The sequence below is a fragment of the Panthera leo genome, chromosome D3 (assembly GCF_018350215.1).
Source record: "Panthera leo isolate Ple1 chromosome D3, P.leo_Ple1_pat1.1, whole genome shotgun sequence".
NCBI classification, from domain to species: Eukaryota; Metazoa; Chordata; class Mammalia; order Carnivora; family Felidae; genus Panthera; species Panthera leo.
In genome coordinates, this window is record NC_056690.1 from 63,145,517 (window position 1) to 63,170,541 (window position 25,025).

The following is a 25,025-nucleotide window of genomic DNA, read 5'->3' on the forward strand; positions in this document are numbered from 1 at the left end:
TAATTGAGGAACAAAATGCCTGAGAAGGTATAATTTAGTTCTGGTTATGAAAATGGAATAAGGGAGACAGCAAGGAAAGAGATGAGGTAAACCTAATTAGAAGGATGAATTTTGAGGTTAAAATAACAGGTAGAAATTATTATCTAGAAATTTCTTTTTATGTTCTTCAGTAACAGGAAACCCTTTTCAACTAATATCTTAGTGTCTACTAATTGGCAGTAGCTGAGACCAAGGCCTTTGAGAATGGTCGATGGGACAATTAACTGTAGCAGCAAGGACAACAGTGAATTGGTGCTGGGGATATTGCAGACAGATGTGAGAGAGAGCATGAGCATATGCACACGAGTGGGGAGGGACAGGGGGGTGGAGAGGATCCTAAGTAGGCTCCATGCGGTCATCACCTAGCCTGATGTGGGCTTGATCCCATGGACTGTGAGATCATGACCTGAGCTGAAATCAAGTTGCTTAACCAACTGAGCCACCCAGGTGCCCCAAAATTTATAACTTAAAAACCTTAAAAAAATTTTTTTCACTTAAATTTTGTTTTTTTACTGTTTATTTTTGAGACAGAGTAAGAGAGAGAACACGAATGAGTGGGGGAGGAACAGAGAAAGAGGGAGACACAGAATCTGAAGAGGCTCCAGCCTCTGACTTGTCAGCACAGAGCCCGACACGGGGCTTGAACCCTTGAAGCAGGAGATGATGATCTCAGCCGAGATCATGATCTGAGCCCAAATTGGATGCTTAACTGACTGAGCCATCCTGGTGCCCCCAAACCCTTTTTTTTCCTCAAGGGCTCGTTCTAGTTTACAAGATACAAGATTGCCTACCAAGTGCTCAGGAAATGTGTGTGCTTATCCTTGTAAGTTTCTCTGAAGCATAATTGGCCCATTAAGCACCACTGAATGGTAGGAAGCCCTTCAAGATGGTCAGGCCCTAGAGAGAGAGTTCTATGTGTCCAGCTTGCCTTAAGTGTGATTTTTATTGACACTGGGGCTTTAAAGGGTTACAGGATTGCACCGTGGCTGGGAGGCCATTGCACACATATTTCGGGGTTTCAATGCAACTTGCATTATTACAGAAATGTGAACAAACAGGATTAAGAGATTCTAAGTGACCTCTATATCTTACTGTGAATCCCCAGGACTTCAAGTAAAAGAAGGAAAATCCTCACTAACTTCAGATCTTATACAATATTGAGAGAGAAACAAGTTAGCATGAAATTGGATAAGTGAGATAAAGTTTTGAGAGTGTTCTACACTAACTACAAGATCTGAATTGGTATCCTGTTTTTGTCAATTGCAGCCAATTTTTTTTTTTGAAGTAGTTAGAACCAAGTAAGATAATGTTTCTGGAAAAACTTTGTAAACATCAGAGTTGTACATATATGACACGTTAGTAGTAGCACCATTTTTGTTTGTGAGACGCTTAAATATCACGTGCCATGTCTAACACATAAGTGCTAGAAATTGTTGATCTCAGACTTAAAAACAAACAATTCATATTCCATATTTTAAAAATCAAGTTTATTTTTATTACAAAAATAATGCCTGCTTATTATAGAGTTTACCACATAAAAAATAGACCAAAAAAGTCATGTTTTTGTCACTCAAAGCCAACACATTCTGATGTGTTTTTCTTTAGAGAGTTCCTGTGAAAATGTGTAATTTGCTTCATATAGTTGTGATCATACTTTATACAACGTTGAATTGGACTTTTTCATTTAACGTTGAAACATAAGGATTTTTTCGTGTTAGTTTAACCTTAAAGAAAGATTGTTTTTAGCAACTTCATAGAATTCTAACCACTGAATATGTCAGTCTCCTTGTTAGTCTCATAAAAAAAATTCAGGGTCTGTGGTTTCTGCTGTTATAACATGTTCTTGTGATAGCATATTTTAGTTTGTTCTTATGTTAGGGTATATCTGACTTAAAAGCACAAAACTCAGAAGGAGGTACGTAATTATAAGAAAGGCATGAAGAATGAGGCTCAGTACAAATACTTTTGTTCTTGTTATCTTGATAGTATAGGAGAATTATCTAGATTGGGATCCATAAACTTTATAAAAAGCCAATGAATGAACACTTTAGGCTTTGTAGGTCATAGATCCTCTGTATAAAAACAGCCATAAACACATCGCATCAACATAAGAAAGGATAAAAACCATATGATGATTTTAATAGATGCAGAAAAGGCATTTGGCAAAGTCCAACATCCATTCATGATAAAAAGCCTTTAACAAAGTAGATTTAGAGGGAACATATCTTTATAGGCTATATGTGAAAAACCCACAGCTGATGTTTTAATCAATATGAAAAACTGAGAGCTTTTCCCCTAAAGGGAAATGAGACAAGGATGTCCATTCTCACCACTTTGATTCAACACAATACTGAAATTCCTAGACATAGCAATCATATAAGAAAAAGAAATAAAAGGCATCCAAATTGATAAAGAAGTAAAACTTGCATTATTTGCAAATGACATACTATGTATAGAAAACCCTAAAAACAAAAAAACTATTAGAACTAATAAATGAATTCAGTAAGGTCACAGAATACAAAAACAGATAGAAATCTGTTGCATTTCTATACACTAATAATGAAACAGAGGAAAGAGAAATTAAAGCCATCCCATTTACAATTGTATCAAAAATAATAAAATACCAAGGAGTAAACTTAACCAAAGAGGTAAAAGACCTACACTCTAAAAACTATAAAACACCGATGGCAGAAATTAAAGACAACATAAGCACATGGAAAGATACTACCTACAGACTGGAAGAATAAATACTGATAAAATGTTTATACTACCCAAACTACAGATTAAATGCAATCCCTATCAAAATACCAATAGTATTTTCACAGAACTAGAACAAAAAGTCCTAAAATTTGTACAGAACCATGAAAGGCCCCAAATAGCCAAAGCAGTCTTGAAAAATAAAAACAAAACTTAGGTATCACAATTCCAGATCTCAAGATAAATTACAAAATTTTAGTAATCAAAACAATATGGTACTGGCACAAAAATAGACTTATAGATCAATGGAACAGAATAGAGAGCCCAAAAATAAACCTGCAATTACATGGTCAGTTAATCTCCAACAAAGGAGGCAAGAATATCCAATGGGAAAAAACAGCCTTTTCAAATGGCGTTGGGAAAACTGGACAGCAAAAGAATGAAACTGAAATACTTACTTAAACACAAAAATTCAAAATGGATTAAGAACCTAAATGTGAGATCTGAAACTATCAAAATCCTGGAAGAGAGCATTGGCAATAATTTCCCTGACGTTGACCATAATACTTTTATAGATGTGTCTCCTGAGGCAAGGGAAACAAAAGCAAAAATAAGCTTGTGGGACTAAATCAAAAATCTTCACAGCCAAGGAAACAATTAGGATGGGAGATGATATTTGCAAAAAACATATCCTATGTAGGGTTAATATCCAATGTATATAAAGAACTTACACAACTCAACACCCCAAAAATCAAATAATCCAGTTTAAAAATGGACAGAAGACATGAACAGACAGTTCTCCAAAGAAGACAGCCAGATGGCCAACAGGTGACATAAAAAGATAATTATGTCACTCATCATCAGGGAAATGCAAATTGAAACCACAATGAAATATCACCTCACACTTGTCAGAATGGCTAAAGTCAAGAACACAAGAAACAACAAGTGTTGATGAGAATGTGGAGAAAATGGAACCCTTGTGCTCTGTTGGTGGGAAGGCCAACTGGTGCCACCACTGTGGAAGACAGTATGCGGTTTTTTTCTAAAAATAGAATTACCATATTATCCAGTAATTCTACTGGGTATTTACCCAAAGAATACAAAAACATTAATTCAAAAGGATACATGCACCCCTATGTTTTTAGCAGCATTATTCACAATAGCCAAATTATGGAAGCAACCCAAGTGTCTATTAATGAACAATAAAGATGTGGTATATACCTATGATGGAATATTTCTCAGCCATAAAAAAATGAAATCTTGCTATTTGGAACAACATGGATAGATTTAGAGGGTATAATGTTAAATGTAACAAGTCAGAGAAAGATAAATATATGATTTCATTCATATGTGGAATTTAAGAAACAAAAGAACAAAGAAAAAGGCAAACCAAAAACACACTTTGAACTATAGAGAACAAACTGATGGTTACCAGAGGGGAGATGGGTGGGCAGATGGGTGAAAGAGATGAAGGGGATTGAGCACACTCATAATTACAAGCCCTGAGTAATGCATAGAATTGTCAAATCACTGTATTTTTACGCCTGAAACTAATACTTTATATTAACTACACTGAATTAAAAAGAAAAAAATAATTTAAGCATCCATAAGCTGTATGTAAGTGAATAGGTATAGCTGTGTTCCAGTAAAACTTTATTTATAAGAAGAGTCAGTGGACTGAATCTGACCCCTGTGAGGTGGTCTATTGGACTCATGCTCCTGATTATGGTTCCAGTTACCTATGTAGTATGACAGCCTTGTCAGGCACTTTCCCTAGAAGAGTACATATTAGAGGTGAGGACATCCTTCCCATTTTATTCTGTATAACAGATACTTAAATAGTCCTTTTTATATGTCAGGTACAGTTTTAAGTGCTTTAAATAGATTTATTCAGCGAAACTTTAATAAAACTGTGTCGTATTTCTATGTTGTCAGGTTTACTCGTCTATTAAATTCCTTAAATCCATCCTTGCCCCCATTTGAATACTCCAGTGTACTCGTTTACCCTGGTTTTCCGAAAACCAGGCTGCTGTTAAGAGAGGACAGTACAGGTCATTTACATCAACTTGAGTGTTAATAAGCATTGAGAATAGTATCCCAAGACATGCTTTTCCACTAAGGAGAGATTGGGAACAATCTCTTTGTCCCCAATTCTCACCTATAAAATGGGGGACATCGATGGTTTTTACTTCTCACTGTAAATCAGAATAACCATGGGGGCTTTCAAAATATCTCTACTTTTTATGTGTCTTCAGGGCTGGGATTTAGGTATGTATGCTTACCAAGCTTGATAGATTCTCAAGAAGTGGGCCTGGTGGTCCTCAACCTTGTTGCACACTGTAGTCACCTGAGAAGCTTTAATAGCTACTGATACTTCAGTCACAACTCTGGATATTTTTATTTGATTGGTCTGGGATATGGTCTGGGCATCAGTATTCTTTAAAGCTTTTTAGGTGATTTTGCCACTGAGTTATACTGTCACTTTTGTGCAGGGGCCCTGCTAATCTTCCTTGTATCCTTCCAATTTCAGTGTAAGTAATTCCGAAGCAAGCACCACTGAGCTGTACCCAAGGTAATCATGTGACTAGTGTTTGCAGATGGGTTTTGGACAAATGTAAGATGTTTTTTTTTTCTTTTTTTTCTTTTTTTTTTTACCATTATGTAAGAATCTATTATTTCACATTAGCTTGACATGATAACGTGGAATATGGCATTTAGGTTATGGAAAACTATGGTTAACTTAGGCCATGTTCAAGTGGTTACTTGTGGGTCACAGTATCCAAACTTACCTAAATTATTTGGAGAATGCTGCATAACTGCTTAGGACCTTAATAAAACTACTCTGAAAGATATCTGCAGCTTAACAGGACTCATGATTTAACTCACAACCTTCTCATGAAAATCAGAATTTAACTGTAGCATATTAAATAACTATTTTTAGAGCAACTGAAGTGATGTCCTGAGACCATATTGAAGAGCAGAGCCTGTTGCTGCTTGTTTGAAACTAAATTCAGTTAGAAGATTTGGGTTTGTGCATTTGAGGGTTTAAGATTCAATGATCAATCTATCCCAAAACTAATTTATATCCTACATTGGTGTAAGAAAGGCACTCTTCTCTGCTATGGAGGATAGTAAACTGGAGAAAATAAAATCCCTACCTTTCAGTGATTTATAATCTTGATGATAAAACTTAAACATGAAACATAAGGCAGTCAACACCAAATGCTAGCTGCTGTGAATTCAGAATAGCAAGGCTGGTCTATGCACAAGTGGTAATGAGAGATGGCATAGGTAGAACGGTGCTGTTTTATGCAGTGTGAGCCACCTTTACGAGAACACCTGGAGTGTTGAGAATGCAGATTCCTAGGACTCATCCAGGTCTACTCAGTCAGTCTCTCTGGGCTACGGCCTGGGAATCTGCTCTTTAAAGAGACTCTTCAAATGGCTCAGTTGGTTAAGTGTCCAACTTTGGCTCAGGTCGTGATCTCCTGGTTCATGAATTGGAGCCCCATGTCAGTCTCTGTGCTGACAGCTCAGAGCCTGGAGCCTGCTTCGGATTCTGTGTCTCCCTCTCTCTGCCCTCCCCCACTCACGCTCTCTTCCTCCCCCGCCCCCCCCCCGCCCTCAAAAATAAATAAACATGAAAAATATATAAAGTAGTATATAAAAAACCAGCTTTTTCTCTAAGCCAGAGGCAAGGAAGAAAGAGCACATTAATTCTGACAGACTCATAGATTCATATGAACACATGGAAGAATTCCATATAAACACAATTTATAAATGGCCTGAAAAGGAGTTACTGAAATTTTTGTTAAAAGCAGGTGAGAATTATTGTATAGTCCCTAGGCACAAAAATAGAGTTCAGCGGACCCTGTGGCCACTGAAGGATGAAGGAAACATTGTGGAGAGTCTGTATTTCAAGGCCCTGGTCCCATGTAAAAGCTTCCCAGAGATCTAGAAATTGGCAGGATGGCTGCCAAGGATCCTGAGTCTGAGGAATATTTAATGACCATCAGTTATCGAGAGGCCGCTGCTCCCTGTATGAGAAGCTTCAATCCAGGTACAGTGGAATCAAGTCGGTGAACCTGGACTTTTGCACCAAACCAGAACTGTTTAATTAGCCACCCTTCCTTCTCTCATTTGAGGCTGGGATCGGGTGAATTTATGGTCAAGAAAGTGAAGTTTTCTTCAGAGAGTGGAATGTAATTTGGAGGTACCTTTAACTTGAACAAATATTCTTGTGGGCATTTGGGGGTATCATTGTGGGAAACGGTGAGGGGCTGATGCACGCAAAGCAAGAGCAGAATCTTGAAGGTAAGTGGGGCACAGCGACAGCTGGTGGCACAAGAGATACTGGGACCATGGCAGCTAGATGAGCCCTGCTTGCTTCATGTGCTGTGTAGCAACTTACAGCACTGGCCACAAAAGTCATTTCTGAACAGGCACATGCACCAAAGGTGAGACAGAACCAATTAGCCTTGACAGTGTAACAGACACATTAAGACCTTTAACTCATTGGTTTTCAGGGACCTTCGTTTCTTCTTGGATATTACCATTGACATCTCAAGTAAACCTATCTTAACATTGAAGAAAAAGCTGTTAGAAAGTCCATGTGAAATATGGAGCACATCAAACAGGAATTAGATAGTTAACATGACATGTGGCATTGCTGCCTACTTGAACTTACCTTCTCCAGACTCATTAACAGGTGCTATCTGTAGCTATCGATTGTTTTAAAATGTAAGTATTATTCTAGTATGGTAAGGCCCACAGATGATGGAAGAGAGGATTACCATCAAAAAGGCAGTTTGTTACTTGCAGTTTGTTACAGTTTGCGAGGGGAGGGGGCCACACCACATCACATGGGGCCATCTGTGCTAGGAGGCACTAGGGTAGGTCAGGAGCCAGGAGAAGACATGGGCTAGACTCTTCCTTGTGACCTTTGAGGGAAGGAATGGGTGAGGCAAGGTAAACTGATTTAGGATTGACTAAATGAATAATGTCATCCAGCCTTAGGGCCTAGGGTATGTTCCTAGCTGCCTGATACCTGGTCCTGGGGTGTTTAGGGAAGGGGAATATTGGTTCTTCAGTGTGAGAGCACCAAAGAGGAGGATGGGGATGGGCTCTGGGTTGCTTAGTTTGCATATGAAAGGTATATTCCTAGAGCAAGTGTTTATAGTAGGAATTAGCAAGGCCTGGAGGAAGTAGTCTGTCCATAGTCAGGGCTCCAGATGTCAAAACATCAGGGAGAAAAAGAAGATGAATATGCACATGGCGGGTGCCTTATTTTAGGATCTCTAAATACCAACAGTATGATTATTTCAGTATGAGAATGACTGAATTTAGGAATGTTCCAGTAGAACTTGGCTCTCTGCATGGATTTCAATCAGTTTATAGAAAGGACAGCGCCTTACGTGCTGATTTGAGTGACAAAGCATAGCTGAGCACCTACCATCCACATTTCAAGGCAATTGGGCTGCTCTTTCCTCATTTCTTCACATGCAGTATGATCGGAAGAAGTTGGATGAACTCCAGACATTTGATTTCATCCTACTATATGCTCCAAGTAGTCACTGCTTGAGTTTCTTGATCATAAGCATTTATTTCCAGTCCTAGAGCACTGATGCAATATGGTTTGTTTTGCTCAAAATGCGTTTTACTAATTTTAAAGCCTATAGAGTTATCAAGGATATAAAACAGCCACTTGAATTTTTTGTGAAATAATGTATGGTATTACAAGAGGAAAATTAAATGGCTAAACTATTTTTAAATTTGCAAATCCTCCATTGCCTCGGGACAGATCTTCTGAGACTATCAAGTGTCTAATATCTATATAGGTTTTACTCCCTAATAACCTTAAGAATCATTTCTTTTAGAAATCCTAATTTGAATTGTATTACAAAAGCAATAACCAATGTGTGTAGAAAACATGGACAACTCAAACAAATCCCAAAGATAATTACTTCTGAAAATTTTGAAATGTATAGTTTCAGATATAAAATAAAATATTTTTAGAGAAAACTTAACTCGCTCCGTGAGTGCTTACTATTTGTAACTTAGATATTTCATTTTATAAAAAGGTGTGACTATATTTTCATGTCTAAAAATAGTTACTACATGATAATGGCTAATACCCCATTATATTTTTGCACTAGGATTTATTTAACCAGTCCCCTATTTTAGGGTGTTTCAGTTATTAAATATGTTGTTAATTTCCTTAGGTTAAATTATTAGAATGGGTAATGCTGATTCAAAGAGAATTCATGCTTTTGATTCTTTGAATACATAAGACAAAAATAACTCCCAGAGAAGTTGATATAATTTACTCTGTCTTCACAAGTATAGAAATATCAATTTAATAGCCAAGAGGTTATTTATTGTTTTCATTTACATTTCTTCCATTACTTAACACGCTCTACCGTTTTTCTTTTCATGTGCCTATTGTTAGTTTGTATTAATTCTTTGAAATAATGCCTGTTTCTTTGACCTTTTATCTTTTTGTGGGCTTATAACTTTTTTAAACTTATTTCCTAGAACTCACTGTGTTTATAACACACTAACTAGCAAATTATTTTGATGCCCTGCATCACATACCCTTAACCTACCTCTGAGTTCAGTCATGGCTGTGGACAGTAGTTCTTTACAAGGTCAGATTATCTGACCTGCATATTATGTCTGTTTACCTTCTGGATTAGGGAATTCTTCAAAGCCTCACCACCTTCCTGGGTGGGATGGGTTAATCCTTAACTAATGGGAGATGGGAAGCCGTGGGGCAGAGCTCCAGAGTCCCTGCCCTGGCTGGTTAATTTGGGACACCATGTTGTGTGTTTTTCACAGGTCCCAATGGCTAACCATGGCCTTCAGCAATGACTGTGATGTTTGTTTCCTCTTCCTTTCCACTTTCCCTTTCTCTTGTTCTCTCATTTCTACTCCCTGGTGTCACTGTGTACATAAGCACTCAAGGCCTTGTCTCAGGCTCTGTGTTTAAGGGATTTTAAGTCAAGACATTAACTCCCTTCTTTCAGAGACTAGTATTTTAAATTTCTGTCCAGCTTGGGCCAACAGAATTGTTTTTTATCTAAATTGACCTTTTACATCTGTTGATACTTTTCTCTAGGTCTCCAGCTGTTTTTGTTCTATGCCAAGCATACTGGTTTCCCCTTGTTGCTATAACAAATTGCCACAAATTTAGTGGTTTAAAACAATACAAATTTATTTTCTTACACTTCTGTAGGTCGGGAAACTGAAATGGGTCTTACTGGGCTTAAAATGTAAGTATTGGCAGAATTGTATTACTTTCTGGCAACTCAAGGGGAAAATCCATTCCTTGCCTTTTTCATCTTTTTTTTTTTTTTTTACATTTATTTTTTATATGAAATTTATTGTCAAATTGGTTTCCATACAACACCCAGTGCTCATCCCAACAGGTGCTCTCCTCAATGTCCATCACCCACTTTCCCCTCCTTCCTACCCCCCATCAACCATCAGTTTATTCTCAGTTTTCAAGAGTCTCTTGCCTTTTTCATCTTAGAGAAGCCACCTGCATTCCTTAACGGAGGGCCACTAACTGCATGTTCAAAGATAATAGTATAGCATTTCCCAGTCTTTAACTCTGACCCTTGTGTCTCCTTCTTGTAAGGACCCTTGTGATTACATTAATCACATCCATGTAACCCAGAATAACTTCCTTATATCAAGACCCTTAACCTGCGAAGACTGTTTTGTCATGAAACATATTTAGAGGTTTTGTGGACCAGGATGAGGACATTTTTGGGGAGCCATTATTGTGATGACCATACCAAGGTATGCTGAAATTTTACTTTTTGATATCAATTTAGATTACAGTTAGTGAGATAATTCTAATCTGTGAATCGGCAGTTGCCAAAATTTACTCTATGAATGGAGTTCTTTCCAATGGCTAATTAGATATCCCTTGATCATTTCAACATGCTCAGCAAAGTGCCTATCACTGATTATGAAGACAGTGTTGTTCTTATATGTGAGACTTCACCCTACAGAGCCCAGCTCTGCTCAGGCTGCATCATTTAGTTGTCTTCTATATTCTGTGGAAGTTTTTGAAATTCCCCCCATTTGGAGGAAAACCTATGCATCAGGGTCTAAAGTAGAAAGGTTTGCCTCATGGGTGGAGGAGTGGATGCCACGATACTTGCTAAAAATCCATCTAGCATCCTTTCTAGATATTTTGTCACAGTGTTTTCCAGCTTAAGTACTCATATCCACGTCCAGGTCACTTTCATGGTGGGCTAGGGTGGAGTTTAAGTATCACTTGCTGACTTAGTTTCCTGAAGAAAGTTATAGTTACTAATTTGATAAGGTTGGATCCTGTTCTGCCTTAGGTACTATGGTATACTTAGTGTATGGAAGATTCAAGTCAGGCACAAATTTAGGTGGGCTAGAGTCTTAGGAAAAGAATAGCTTTAGAGTCAAAGATTAGATTCAACTCTAACTCTTGAACCTCCTGGCTGCATGTCCTTGGGTAATGTACTTAACCTCTCTGAACCCTACCTACCTAGTGATTGGATATGTGCAATAATCTATTTCCTAGGGAATAAGCAATTCGGGAATGCATGAAAATAGTATGTGCAATATAGAGTCTAGCATCTGACATATTGTATGGGTTTAGTAAATATTTGCTATTTTAAAACAATTACACAGCAATTTTTCCCTTTCCTTCCTGCATCATTTTTTCTTCTCCACTGTGTCATTTAAAATAGCATACAAAATGACTTTTCTTCCATCTTATAAAGGCTCTCACTAGAGCCCCACTTTGTTCTTAAGATACCACCCATTTCTTGGGTCCTTTTTCCATTCATGGTGACATTGTCCAAGAGTAGCTCATGCACTGTCTCCAACTGCTCTTCTGTCTCTGTGTATTCATAATTGAGGCATAATTTATATATCCATAATTGGCCCACTTTATGTATACAACTCTATGATTTTAGTGCATAAATATTCATGGAATGATGCTTTTAAGTGATGTAGGGGACTCTTGTTGTCTGCTCAGATCAAGTCCAGTCCCTTTTAGCAGTTCTCTGGGCCTATCTCCCAGGTTTGCTGCTAGCAGCTGGCACCTATGAACTTGAGAGAATTACCCTTGGGTATTAGAAACACCTTGCTTCTATGAAGAACAGGAAATGTCCGGGAATTCATGTCACCACCGCAACTCTGAAACCTAGGCCATCATAGCCAGTGGCTAGCTACTGTGGGAGTACTAACACCCAGCTCCTTTATCTCACAGTTGGACAAACTTGACATGTGATTTATACTCCAGAGCTGCCCATGGGATCGGGCTGAGGCTGAGATGTGCTTGACTTCTTCCTCTTCCTTATCCCATCCTTCCCCTCCTTTGCTGCTGTCTCCTGAGGACACTTGCTTAATAAATCACTTCCATTTAAACCCTTGGCTATGGGTCGGCTTCTGGGAGAACCTGACCTCGACAGGTGGCCAAATGTCAGAACTTGTCACAGCCACAGGCGAGATTTATGTTACAGGCATGGAAGGAGCAGGCATTCATCAAAGCAGGCCTGGAAGCAAAGTTAGAGTCTGAATCATTATGGCATCCTGAAGTGAGGAAAATTTAGGGAGAAATGGGAAGACCAGAGTCTGCAGTGGGCAGTGTGAATAGTTCCTCTGAAGAGTCATTGAAACAGATGACCACTGGCTGTGCATATCATCCAGGGCCACCCTCTTCCCTTAGACTCATCATTTTTGTCTCCAGGGCCAGGCTCTGTTAGTGCATGCCTAGGTCATTGATGTTGGTTTTTTGCCCTTACGTGTCCAGACACAACCTGGCTTTGTAATTGGGTCTCTCTAAGTGCCAAATTTTGGCAAAATGGGAGTGTGTAAGATAAATTTATTGTTGTGTTGCCTTGGGTAAGTCACTTAACAACTTTGGTTTCAGTGCCATCACCAGGCAAGTGAGGCTAATTTTATTCCCAAGCAAACTGAGTCTCAGAGATGCTTGGATGCTTAGCCTTTGTCCTCCAAGGAGAGAAATGGAATGTGGATTTTCCCCACTCTCTTTGAGTGGTGACATGATGCTAAGGTTCCAAAGACCTATGTCCTCTTTCTTGTCTTTTCTCTTACATAAATTCAGTTAAGTACTTTAAGTCCCATGGAAGCTTGACTTCTTCCAAGGATTATGCATTTGAACAAGGTTATTATAAAGAAGTATGTTAGTCTCCAACAGCCAGTGGAAAGATGCTCTTGGGAGCAGGAGGCTCTTCTTGGTTTTTCCAGATTGTTCCAGGGAATTCAATATCATATGTAAGACTGAATCTTAATGGTCACTATTTTGATGTCAGGCTGGGACCACTGTGAACTGAATAATGAAAATGCTTGACCCTTCTTTGGTGCCCACTGTGTGCTTGGCAGGCCTTTACCACACTAGCCCCAGTGTGTGCTGTTCACACTCTGCTCTTCTATCTTAGGATAAACCAAGCTTAATACATCATTGTATTGGAATTTTAAATTTATTTTGGTCATCAGCTAAGAATAGTGATAAGAACACCAAAGAAAGAGATAGCTAGTGGATCATTTCTCTGAAAAAAAAATTATAATACAGTATTCTCCCTTTGTTCATCATCCATTTCAAGTATTAAGAATAATTACAGCTAGTTTCACAATCTCTTACCTATGATGCCAGATTCTATGTCTTGGATTTGAGGAGCCTATTTGACAGTCAAACCTGATCTGAACTTGAAAGAATCTATAGTTTTTATACTACTTAGTGTGAACATATACATATTTTGTGTTGAAAACTTAATATGCTTGATTATGAGTTAACCGCCTCAAATCGAACAGTATATTATGTGCACAGTATTGTCTTTCTGAAATAATCCGAATTTGGAACATAAGTGGCCCAAGGAGTTCAAAAAAGGACCAGTGGATTTGTATGAAATAGCATAAATAGTACTGACTAGCAGAATGCATTGCTTACTGTGTGGTGCTGAGAAAGTTATAGTGTATTTTGGCCTTGCCTGTAGAGGACCAGCCTGGCTTGGGATCACTGATCAGATTGTATTAGAGAATGACACTTACTCTCACCATAACACAGTTTACAACAACCTTTATGGAGCTGCTGAAATGGCAGATGGAAAATGTTGGTAGCATCCGTAGTAAAATTGGGAAGATTCTCTGAGAGTTTTGTTTTCTTTTTATGCAGCAAGCCATCTGTAAATCATTTGTTCTAGAAATTGACTAAGAGGGGATGTCCAATTTGGACTTTTTAAAAATACTTTTGGGAATATATAATTTGGACTTTTCATTTAAAAAATTATACATTTACCTCTACTTTTCTGAATTGTTTCCTCTTTCCTGCTTCCATCTGTCCTTACTCCCTCCTGGACTCTTCCTCCCTTCTTACATACTCTTTCCCTCTTTCTACACTTTGGGGGTGTGGGTGGAGGGAGACAATTTGGAGTCCAGAGGTAAGACAGAGTCTACGTCTGGGACAGACCAGGGACAGCAGGTAAGAGATGAAGTAGCACCTAAGACATAGAATGGGAGATGCATCATCTTTGCCCACACTCCCTCTCTGCATCCTGTCTTTTAAGTTAATTCCTTAATTACTTTCCAAGCAGAATGGCAACATAGATCTGGAATGGCAGAGCAGAGGTTTATTAGAGATACTGGGTATGAGCACAAGAAGATTTGGTACCAGGAAATCACAGATGAAGTAAGTCTAGATTTCCACAGAGAAAGAAGGATCCTGGCTGGTCTGAAGGCAGAAGATTGAGCACCATGCTTTTCTGGAATCCTTCGGGGTGGTGGTCTTGAGGGGTGTATTCAGCCCTTCCAGTGCTCTTATTTATACCCAAAACATGCACCTCTCCAGAGAACTCCTCACTTATCTGCATATGATCTCTTTTACATAGGTACTTCTATCAATGTTGTGAGTTAGGGTTCATGTATATGCTTTGCTTCATGCACAGGCAAGCATGTGTATATGAGTCCTGATTTTTATATCTGGCTAATACAGAACAGAGGGCACGTTAGGTGGATATATCTGGATTATGAAACTAGATAGGTTTGTTGTGTGTAAATTTGGGAAAAAAGACTGGACGTGTTATTTTATGAGTACCCATGGTTGTATGAGAGCCCATTGGCTCTCTCTGTGGGTCTTCATTTGTATAAGTACTAGAATCTGAAGAATGAGGGTGAGTAGTAGGCTCAGGATATGGTATTTGAGTATATTTTTTCAGATGAATGGAATAGGCAGACAATAACTTTCTTGGTATAGATTGGCTTCCCTTATCATATGCAGGAATTTGGAAACTTGGATCCCAGGCTCTTAGCTAAACTAACCATACCAAAAACACTTTGATCTTTATGCTTTTGCAGTTCTATAGTTGTTAATAAAGTTCCTTTCCTTTTTTGTTTTTTTTAGCTTCATTTGCAAAATGGAAAGATGAAGCAATTGGAGCTCTAAAGATCTCTGTTTTGCTTATTCTCATATTCTAAAACAAAGAGCTTGAAACCTATTCTGTCATTTTTCTGGCAAAATAAAAGCACAGCTGCTAGGAATTTACCCAAGGGATACAGGAGTGCTGATGCGTAGGGGCACTTGTACCCCAATGTTTATAGCAGCACTTTCAACAATAGCCAAATTATGGAAAAAGCCTAAATGTCCATCAACTGATGAATGGATAAAGAAGATGTGGTTTATATACACAATGGAATACTACTTGGCAATGAGAAAGAATGAAATATGGCCTCTTGTAGCAATGTAGATGGAACTGGAGAGCGTTATGCTAAGTGAAATAAGTCCTACAGAGAAAGACAGATACCATATGGTTTCACTCTTATGTGGATCCTGAGAAACTTAACAGAAGACCATGGGGGAGGGGAAGGAAAAAAAAAGAGGGCGGGAGCCAAGCCACAAAATGCCAGAGTCCAGCTCCAGCAGGTCCAGGGGTTCCCAGAGGATGAACCGTGTTGGTGAAAAAGCGAAAATAAAACAAAAATAGAATGGACACAGACAACAGCAGTGTGTTAGACTGGCCGCTTTATTGTAGCAAGCATGGCATTATATTTGTTAGCAAATTCCTTGTAGCATGCGTTATCTATGTTTCTCGCCATTACCTAATTCTAAAAATGTTCCTTTGTGTGATCACCCATAAAGGAACAACATAGTTATTTTCTTATAACATTCCCTCCTACCCTTACAAGGTCATCTAGCTCACGACACCTCAAGTGGAATGTTTTACAAGGAGGTGACTTCTAAATTGTTCCTTTGTGTGATTTGTGGCACAAGGAACAAAGTATTCACTTTGGGGTGCAAGAGGGAGCCAGGAGGGCCCTGAGAACCCAAGCCTTATGTGCTCCAACAGAGACAATGTATACCTAGCTAGGAACTAAGAAACCATTCTGTATCTTAACCCACCAGGTCCAGTTATCATCTGGAATGCCTCCTGGAGGCCAAGTGGGCCTAGGGTTGGAGTAACTTGTATCCATAGATACATTCCTTTGTTGATGGAGTGGGGGGTTTCGAACCCCTTTGTCCACCTCCTTGGCTGGGAAATATATGGGGCTATCCTTCCTTTAGATAGAGGAGTCTTTACAGGGGGTGGCAAGGGCTAGATGTAGGGCTGCATAATTTCCCTGCGGACTCTTATTTCTTTCCTCAATGGTTCTTTTCCTGGGGGGTCTGTAGTGGGCAATTCCCCAACCGACAAATCCCCAGGTACTTTCATTGGTAGGGGGGCTGCCCTGACCAATGCTAAGGCCAAATTACATAAAAGCAGGAGTACAAGAAGCTTCACTTTCGGCGGGCCGCCATGCAGTCCCGATCCGTCCACCGCCTGGGCCCTGCCATCAGGCTGGTTGGATAGCTCAGCTCCCAGCAATAAAACACTCTTAAAAACTGAGAATAATCTGAGGGTTGATGGGGGTGGGAGGGAGGGGAGGGTAGGTGATTGGTGTTGAGAAGGGCACTTGTTGGGATGAGCACTGGGTATTGTATGGAAACCAATTTGACAATAAATTTCATTAAACACACACACACAAACACACACACACAGTTCTACCTAACATCTTCATCACCATGGTGGTCACAGACTTTGATTTGCCTGGGGCAGTCCTGATTCATGTCTAGTGTGCTGGGATAATTATTAATGGGGCCCCTTTTACTCTGTTAAAATGATAATATACATGATCATTCTCCTGATAGCAGACATTTTTCCTAGTCCTATTCTCTTTGTAACCCTCATGAATGTTCTCTAAATAAGGGCACATTATGGAGGCTTTGCTGAGCCCTATAGGCAATTTGGTTCCCTTTTCCTTCCTGTCCTGGCAGGTGATAAATAAATAAAACAAATAGCCTCTCAGGAGCTGTTGTCAACTTTGCTCCTATCCAGCCCCAATTTGAGGTGTTTTTTGTTCCTGTCCCCATCACTCAGGCCTTGAAAGCTGATAGATTTCTGATTTCTTCCTTGAAACGTGACATGATAAATAAGACTGCACGCTTTACTGCAAGGGCCAAGGGAGAGAGCTATAAAAAAGGATTGTCCCATACAATGGGACGTTATTTAACGGGTTTGGCCTTTTGTGTGGGGGAGGAGTAGGGTCCTCCATATAGTATGATTTCAGGAGTTTGGGGAAATTTTCTTCCCCACAGGACTGATGGATGGATGGCTTTTAACATTTTTTGAACTAAGGACAAAACATTTACTTCTGCAATAAGAGAACTGTTTGAATTATAAACAGTTCTGGGGGGCGGATTTCAGTGACATCCAGACTGAGCCTTTGCCCACAGCTACCTAGGTCCCATAAGTAGAAATAGAATGCTGGTACTTGGGAAGGTAACAGTTCCTCTGTGCTCTGAGCTAGTTAGGGACACATCTGAAATATTGTGACCAATGCTAGGTGTCTCATAAGTTCTAAAAATGCCCCACACCAATGTGTTACTGTTTACAGTGTCATCTCTTTATTACAGTGTGCTTGTTTTAGTTTTTTAGTTTTACTACTCAGGATGCTTCTCTCTCATCACCTCATGGATCTCAGCACACGGAGGCCGAGGGAGTTCTGAGAAAGCTGTGTGTGCGTGTGTGTGTTGGAGCTGTAAGTGTTAGGGTAAGGATGAGCATGTTAGTTTGAATATTGAAACACTGTCAGAGGGTTGCCTCCAGTAAGCTCTGGTGACAGCATTGGGTGGTCTGGAGCAACACAAAATAGCGCCCAATGCAGCACGCAGAGTCTCCTATAACCTTGCTGAATTTTGCGTCTACCCATTTCTCTCTGCATTGCCTCAACCCTAAGAATAAATTGATTGAGCGTTTTACATGTAATATTTAGTTCTCATAAAAACCTTAGAAGGGGAAGTCTGTCCACATGCTATAAATGATAAAAGTGAAGTTTTGACAGGTTAAATAACTTGCTCAGGATCGTACGGTTAATATGTGGGAAAGCCAGGAGTCAAACCCACACTTTTTTTCTGCCTTGTGTTATTTTTTTTTCTGTTAACTTCTTATTTTCACCTAATTTCAGACTGAAGAAAAATTTGAGGAAAAAAAAAAAGGGCTGGAAGCCCTCCACGCAGATTTTCCAACTGCTAACATGTTGACATATTTGCTTCATCATTTTTGTTTCCTCTCTGTGTTACAGACATGCTGTCTTTCTACTCTGAAATACCACAGTTTATTTCCTAAAAATACGGAATTTGTTTACACACCCCTGGTACAGTCACTAAAACCAGGATGTTAACATCGTTAGAATAATATTATCTATATTACCTATAGACCTTAGTCAGAATTTACTTTTTGTCCCAATTATGTATCACATTCACTTCTATGTTTCTTGAGTATTCTTTAATTTGAATCAGTTATGCATAAAAAGTTATTTTATGACATTAACTTTTTTTAATGTTTATTTTTGACAGAGTACAAATGGGGGCAGAAAGAGAGAGGGGGATGAGGATATGAAGCAGGTTCTATGCTGACAGCAGGGAGTCCAATGCTGGCATTGAACTCACGAACCGTGAGATCCTACCCTGAGCCAAAGTCACACGCTCAACTGACTGAACCACCCAGGTACCCCTCATGACATGAACTTTTAAATAAAACAAAAAATATACTTAAAAATTTCATACAGGTCAGTTATTTTGTAGAATGCCTTCCAATCCGGGTTCGTTTGATGTTTTCCCATACCTAGATTCAGGTTATGCATTTTGGGCAGGAGTACTATAGAAGCCAGCATGTGTTCTTAGTGCATTATATCAGGAAGTACATCATCTGGATCTATCCCAAGGTTGCTAAGGTTAACTTTAGGATGGTGTCTTCTAAGTGATTCCACTGTAAAGTTACTATTTTGCGTTTATTTTAAAGTTTATTTTGAGAGCCATCAGAGAGAATACCAAGGAGGCTCCACACTCTCTGTGCAGAGCCTCATGTGGAGCTCAAACTCACAAACCGTGAGATCATGACCTAAGCCAAACTTGAGTCGGATGCTTAATGTACCGAGCCACCTAGGTGGCCCATTAGTTTTGCCTTTATAACCAGTAAGTATCTTGTCAGAAGATACTTTTTTTTTTTTTTTTAACATTTATTTATTTTTGAGAGACAGAGACAGAGCATGAGCAGAGGAGGGGGGGGGGGGAGAGAGAGAGAGAGAGAGAGAGAGAGAGAGAGAGAGAGAGAGAGAGAGAGAAAGAGAAAGAGAAACAGAATCCCAAGCAGGCTCCAGGCTCTGAGCTGTTTGTTAGCACAGAGCCTGACGCAGGGCTCGAACTCCCTAACCACGAGACCATGACCTGAGCTGAAGTCGGATGCTCAACCGACTGAGCCACCCACGTGCCCCATCAGAAGATACTGTGAGGCTATAAAAAGTCCAGGTACTCTGATATTTCAAACCCTAGTAGGTGAAATGACCAGCATTCACTGATGATTCTTGCCTGAATCAGTTATAATTAAGGTGATTACAAAATGTTACTTACCTAATTCTAAGATTCTTTCTGCATTTATTAGTCATTCTGTAAAGAAGAAACTTCTTTTTCTGTCTTTCCTTTCTTAATAATAAAATTGGACTTAGGGATTCTTATTTAAGAAGTTATAATCCATTTCTCCAGCCGCAGCTCTGGAATCCACCATTCTCTAAAGAGCCATTGTTCTTCCTAGTGGAGAATGCATTTGAAACCTGAATTGGGGCATTAGGTTTGTAGAGTCTGGACTTGAAACAACATGGTGATCAGTGTCACCAAAACATTCTTGTCCCTCTTCTGGACTCTGTGACAGCACACTGATGATGTCCTTGGATCCACCTGACTTCAATTTGTCTTCCACACTGTAACATAAATGGTTGGGTTGATTTGGGTTTATTGTTTTTGTTTTTAATGTTGTCATGATCTTGTAAACCATGTCCTTCCAAGACCTCTTTATGGTATGCTTTTGCAATAGAAAGTGAAAATCCTTAATCTACTTCTTGAAGCTTCTCTAGCCGCTTCTCACTCTGCTCTCTTCCTTACTGTCCATCCTCCAGGATCCTTTGTCTTGTAATAGCCTAAAAGTCCATTGTCCTCTTCGTCCAGAGCTTGCCTGTGCTCACCCGTCTATCTGAAATGCTCTCAGCCCCAAGCCTCTGACCTGTCTCCATCCTCAGATCTGTGCTCAATTGTCAGTTCTTGTGCCTTCAGTCTAGAGCAGTCTCTCATCAGGCCCTATTTCTTTATCTCCGTTTGTGGCTATGCATTCAATACTGTGATGCTTTGATTGAAGCCTCTTCCCTGCTCTTCACTGCAAACTCCATTGTTACTATTGCATCTCTAAAAACCAGGACAGAGTCTGGCACATAGTAAGAGTTCCATATAAGTTTTGTGAAGAAAGTACGTACTCCCTACATGGAGACTTGGGTTGATTTAAATACTTTTGCATTGGTGATGCTCAGGTTTATTTTCTTTTTAGTTTTTGTAATCGTCTTGAAATGATCATATAATGGTTATGATGAGTAGTTGCAGAAATATACTAAAATGTAATATTTTTATCAATACAAAGGTGAAATGTATTATTCTGTGTTTTCAATAATAAGGCAAAAGTAATTTGGCTTAATCAGGCTTTTGACTTGAAAGAGATGGATATTGTAACAGATCTTTGCGGAAACAATTAGTGGTTCTAAGATGAGTTTTACAATGGAAATAATTGGTCTTTTTTAACATATAGTGGAGGATATTACTTTGGCTACCATTGATGTTGAATTCTCAAAATGATTGTTAGAAAGATCCTAGTATTTTGAGTCAATAGCAGTTAACAGTATAACTGATAGTACAATACTGTATTAATATAGTATATTCAATTATACTGTTGATAGTATTATATTAATATTAATTAGTTATTAATAGTATATATCATGAATTAGTAGTATAATAATAGTTACAGTATTAATGGTATATTCTCAATGGTATAATTTTCTAAGCAACATCCGTGTCCAAAAATCATTGTGATCTTTCTAGCTAATTTTTCCCATGATAAAAATCAGGCTATATTTATCCTCTCAGACTTGTTTGTTCATTCTACTACCTTGTTCAATCTGCTACCTTGCCCAGAGGTTATGCCAAACAATTGTTATCTCTTCAGTTTTACCTTAAAATTGATAGGGAGGGTAGTATGTTTGTACTATACCTAAAAAGCCCTTTTCCTTTTTTAAAAGCTTATTCTGGCACTATCTCTAAGGTTTTTTAATTTTCTTCCAGACTAATTTTTAATAGACTAGCAATCCACAGATGAGATATAAAAACTCATATAAAAGGTGATTAAAATATAATGGAACATTATTCATTTTCACAAGTATCCTGAATTCCCATGGCAAATTACCACATTTTGCAGTTTTAAAATAGGGCAATGGAGATGCAGTGAGTAAAGAAAAATTTGCATTGGTGATAAAAGTTATACATATGCATAATACCCATAAGAAAGACAATTACTGCAGCCTTACTCATTGGCCAGTGGGCATTTGTCTGATATGTACTTAGGTTCTGTAAAAAGCCTGGCTCATTAGCCAAATGTTATCTGATGAAGGCACTTTAAGGATTAGGAGTGTGTTGGGGCATTTGTTGTCAGGCATCCTAACCATGGTCTTTGTCTTTTTTTTTTTTTTTTTTTGTAATATTTTTATTTATTTTTGAGACAGAGAGAGACAGAGCATGAGCAGGGGAGGGGCAGAGAGAGAGGGAGACAAAGAATCCGAAGGAGGGTCCAGGCTCTGAGCTGTCAGCACAGAGCCCGACATGGGGCTTGAACTCACAAACTGTGAGATCATGACCTGAGCTGAAGTCGGATGCTCAACATACTGAGCCACCCAGGCGCCCCATGGTCTTTGTCTTTAAGAGTGTTGGAGTTACTTTCCCTAAATTGGAACTTGGGCCTTCAAAGGAAGCTCCAAAGCAAAGACAGGAAGGGAATGTGGATTCTATTCAGTTGCTGTGTTGAGAATGACTATTACCTTCAGACAGTTTTTAAAAATTGTGGTGTAACAGTTTGTGGTATGCTTAGTAAAGTATATAAAGTACATGGATATTATGGGTAAAGCTCAATGAATTGTTATACCTATGCACTAGGTAATCAGAAGATAAGGCACAAGACTCTTGTATGGTTCTTTCCAGTTGGCAACCTTCTCACCCCTCCCCACTGCTGCCCCATATCCACCACCCTGGCTTCTTTCATATACTGGTATCATACATGATATATGTTTTTTGTCTAGATTCTTTTATTCAACATACTATGTATTAAACTCATCAGTGTTAAATGTATCTGTTCTTTTTAGCATATAATGTTGCATTCTATAAAAATAAGACCATTTGTAGGTCATTTTCTCATCAATGTTTGGATTACATCCTGGTTTTGGTTATTTTAAATAAAGCTATTATGAATGTTTTGTATGTCTTTTGGTGGCCAAATGAATTCATTTCTCTTGGGTATATATCTAGGAGTGGAATTTCTATGCCAAAGGGTAAGTCAACGTTAAATAGATACTGACATAGTCTTCCAACTTAGTTATGTCCTTATACACTATTGTAGGAAATCTGTGAGAGTTCCAGTTACTTCAGGTTTTGTTGACATTTGGTCTTGGCCATCATCTTACTTGTAGCTATTTGTGTATGTAACATATTTTTGTGAGTAACTTTTTAAGATTTTCACATGGTCTGTGACTCTAGCATTTTTACCCTCACATACAGCATTTTTTTTTTTTTTTTTTTTTTTTTTGCTATCTTCATATCTTAGTCCTGGCCGCCCTCCTTGATGTCACTTTTTCCAGTGTGCTCCAGTATGTTTGTTTGGAACTGTGTTCTGCCTGTACCACCCTGGTTTTATTTTTATTACTCTTTTTCTAGGCACTGAAAGCTTTTAGTCAGTCATATATACCTCAAAAATAAGATAGGACAACTAAAATGTATAATAAACATTATTACTGCTCACTTCTTTAATTAAAAGGCTATGTATATATGTGTGTGTATGTATGTATAACTGTGATTTTACTATATATTATATTTTTTTCTTCAGGCTTACATATTAAGAAATACATAGTAAAAGTACATAGAGTAAAAAAAAAAAAAGTGCTACTTTATGCCAGTACCACCTGCTCTAAACATTGCCAATTTAAGATCACTGGAAAGAGTCATATTGATATTTATACAAATCCAAGTAGTCATGTTGATATTTATACAGATCCAAGTAGCCCTTAAGTGATGGTTAGGCTTTGTGTCACTGATCCAAAGGCTCATTCCAATGAAAGGAGGTGGGGCTACTTAGGTATTTTGAGTTACAGTAGCCAAACTAGGAAAAAAAAAAAAAAAAAGAAATGGGAGTGAAGACTAGGTTAAGTAGGACATATAGGTAGTGGAAATAGCATCAGTTACAGCTCATGGGGGATCAAGAATCTGAACCAGATTCACACATTTTCGTCAAACTTTATTGTTGGGCATTGTCTTTGTGTCCACATTTGTTTTATGTCTCAATAAGGAGAACATATTGAACATGATTGACTTTGTCTCTTCAGATGCGAGGGATCTTAGAGCCTTGGTGACATCTTAATGACTATGAATTCTCAGTGTTCTGTACTAAAGATAGACACGGAAAAATGAAGAGTTCACACTGAATTTATAATGACAAGGATTTTCACTGGATTTTTGAAGTAAAATTGCTCCATTTGCTTTTCTTGCCTTCTGCTTCTTTCTCTTAATCCACTGAATTGAAGAAAATACTATTTGTGAGCTCTGACTATTTCAGTTTCAGTTAATTGAAGCTTTATCATCATTTGCTAATGAATGTACTTGCTCATGGTGGGAGACAGCTTAGAAATAAGATGAAAATCATAAAATCAAACAAGAATACATAAAATCCATATTTTGTCATGACTTAATAACATCTACTTTATTAGGTAAAAGCAACAAGTTCTGAACTTATCCCAGGACTAAAAGAACTGGCTTAACCAAGGTGGTATGTTGAGAAAAAGATTGTAAGTCCAAAGGCCAGAGTCCAAATTCCAGATTATGACACTGGGTATGACATTAACTTTTCTTGTGAACCAATTTCTTCTGCCTAAAAATGGAAAAAAGCAGTAATACTTAAAAGTTATGATAAAATTAGAAGATGAACTTAAGAGTTGTGTGAAGCATGCAAACGTAGGACAACAAGGGGCGTCATTATGTGGGATTTCAAATGGAAAGAAACATGGAGTGCATGAGGGGGTGGGGTGGAATGGGATGTGGGTGTACTGTCCTTACTGTGCTCCTTTGAATGATCATATGTATAGAGATGAGATGATGCGTGATTCAGTAATTAGTGAGTTACTCAAAGTCTCCTTGAGCTGTTTGATGGGAAGCAGCTGGGCTCACCTTCCCAATTTCCATCCTAATTGCTTTGGGTATAATAAACTGAAGCTCACCTGTTTAGGGGTTATATCTGATGAGGGAAACATTATCTTTAAGTTATCTGATTAAGCATAATTCAAGTGAGAAAAACTGTCCATCAGTGACTTGTTCTAAGGGCTGAGGGAAGCCCTGGTTTTGCTTATAGCCCAAAACAGAGGAAGATTGGAACAGTGCAGATTTCTAGGAGAGGAGGGAAGAAGGTTTTGTGCATTGTAAAAGAATACTGGCCTGCAAATCTGGAACTGTGGATTTAAGCAACAAGGAAGTAGGTGACCTTGGCAAAGTGCCTACTCTTCTTTTGAATTCATTCCTACGTGTAAAATGGGTGGGTGGTCCTCACATTCTTCATCTTTGTCGACTCTCCCCATACTTAGTGCCCTCAGGATGTCTTCTTGTCCTCTACTAAAATCTA

General features: G+C 38.6%; 1 non-coding gene across 1 annotated transcript; it reads right to left on the bottom strand.

The window, feature by feature from the left end:
- Positions 1 to 5,184: 5,184 nt before the first annotated feature.
- Positions 5,185 to 5,290, bottom strand: LOC122204289. The gene has a single exon (XR_006195590.1). It is a non-coding gene; the product is annotated as a U6 spliceosomal RNA (small nuclear RNA).
- Between the last annotated feature and the right edge of the window lie 19,735 nt (positions 5,291 to 25,025).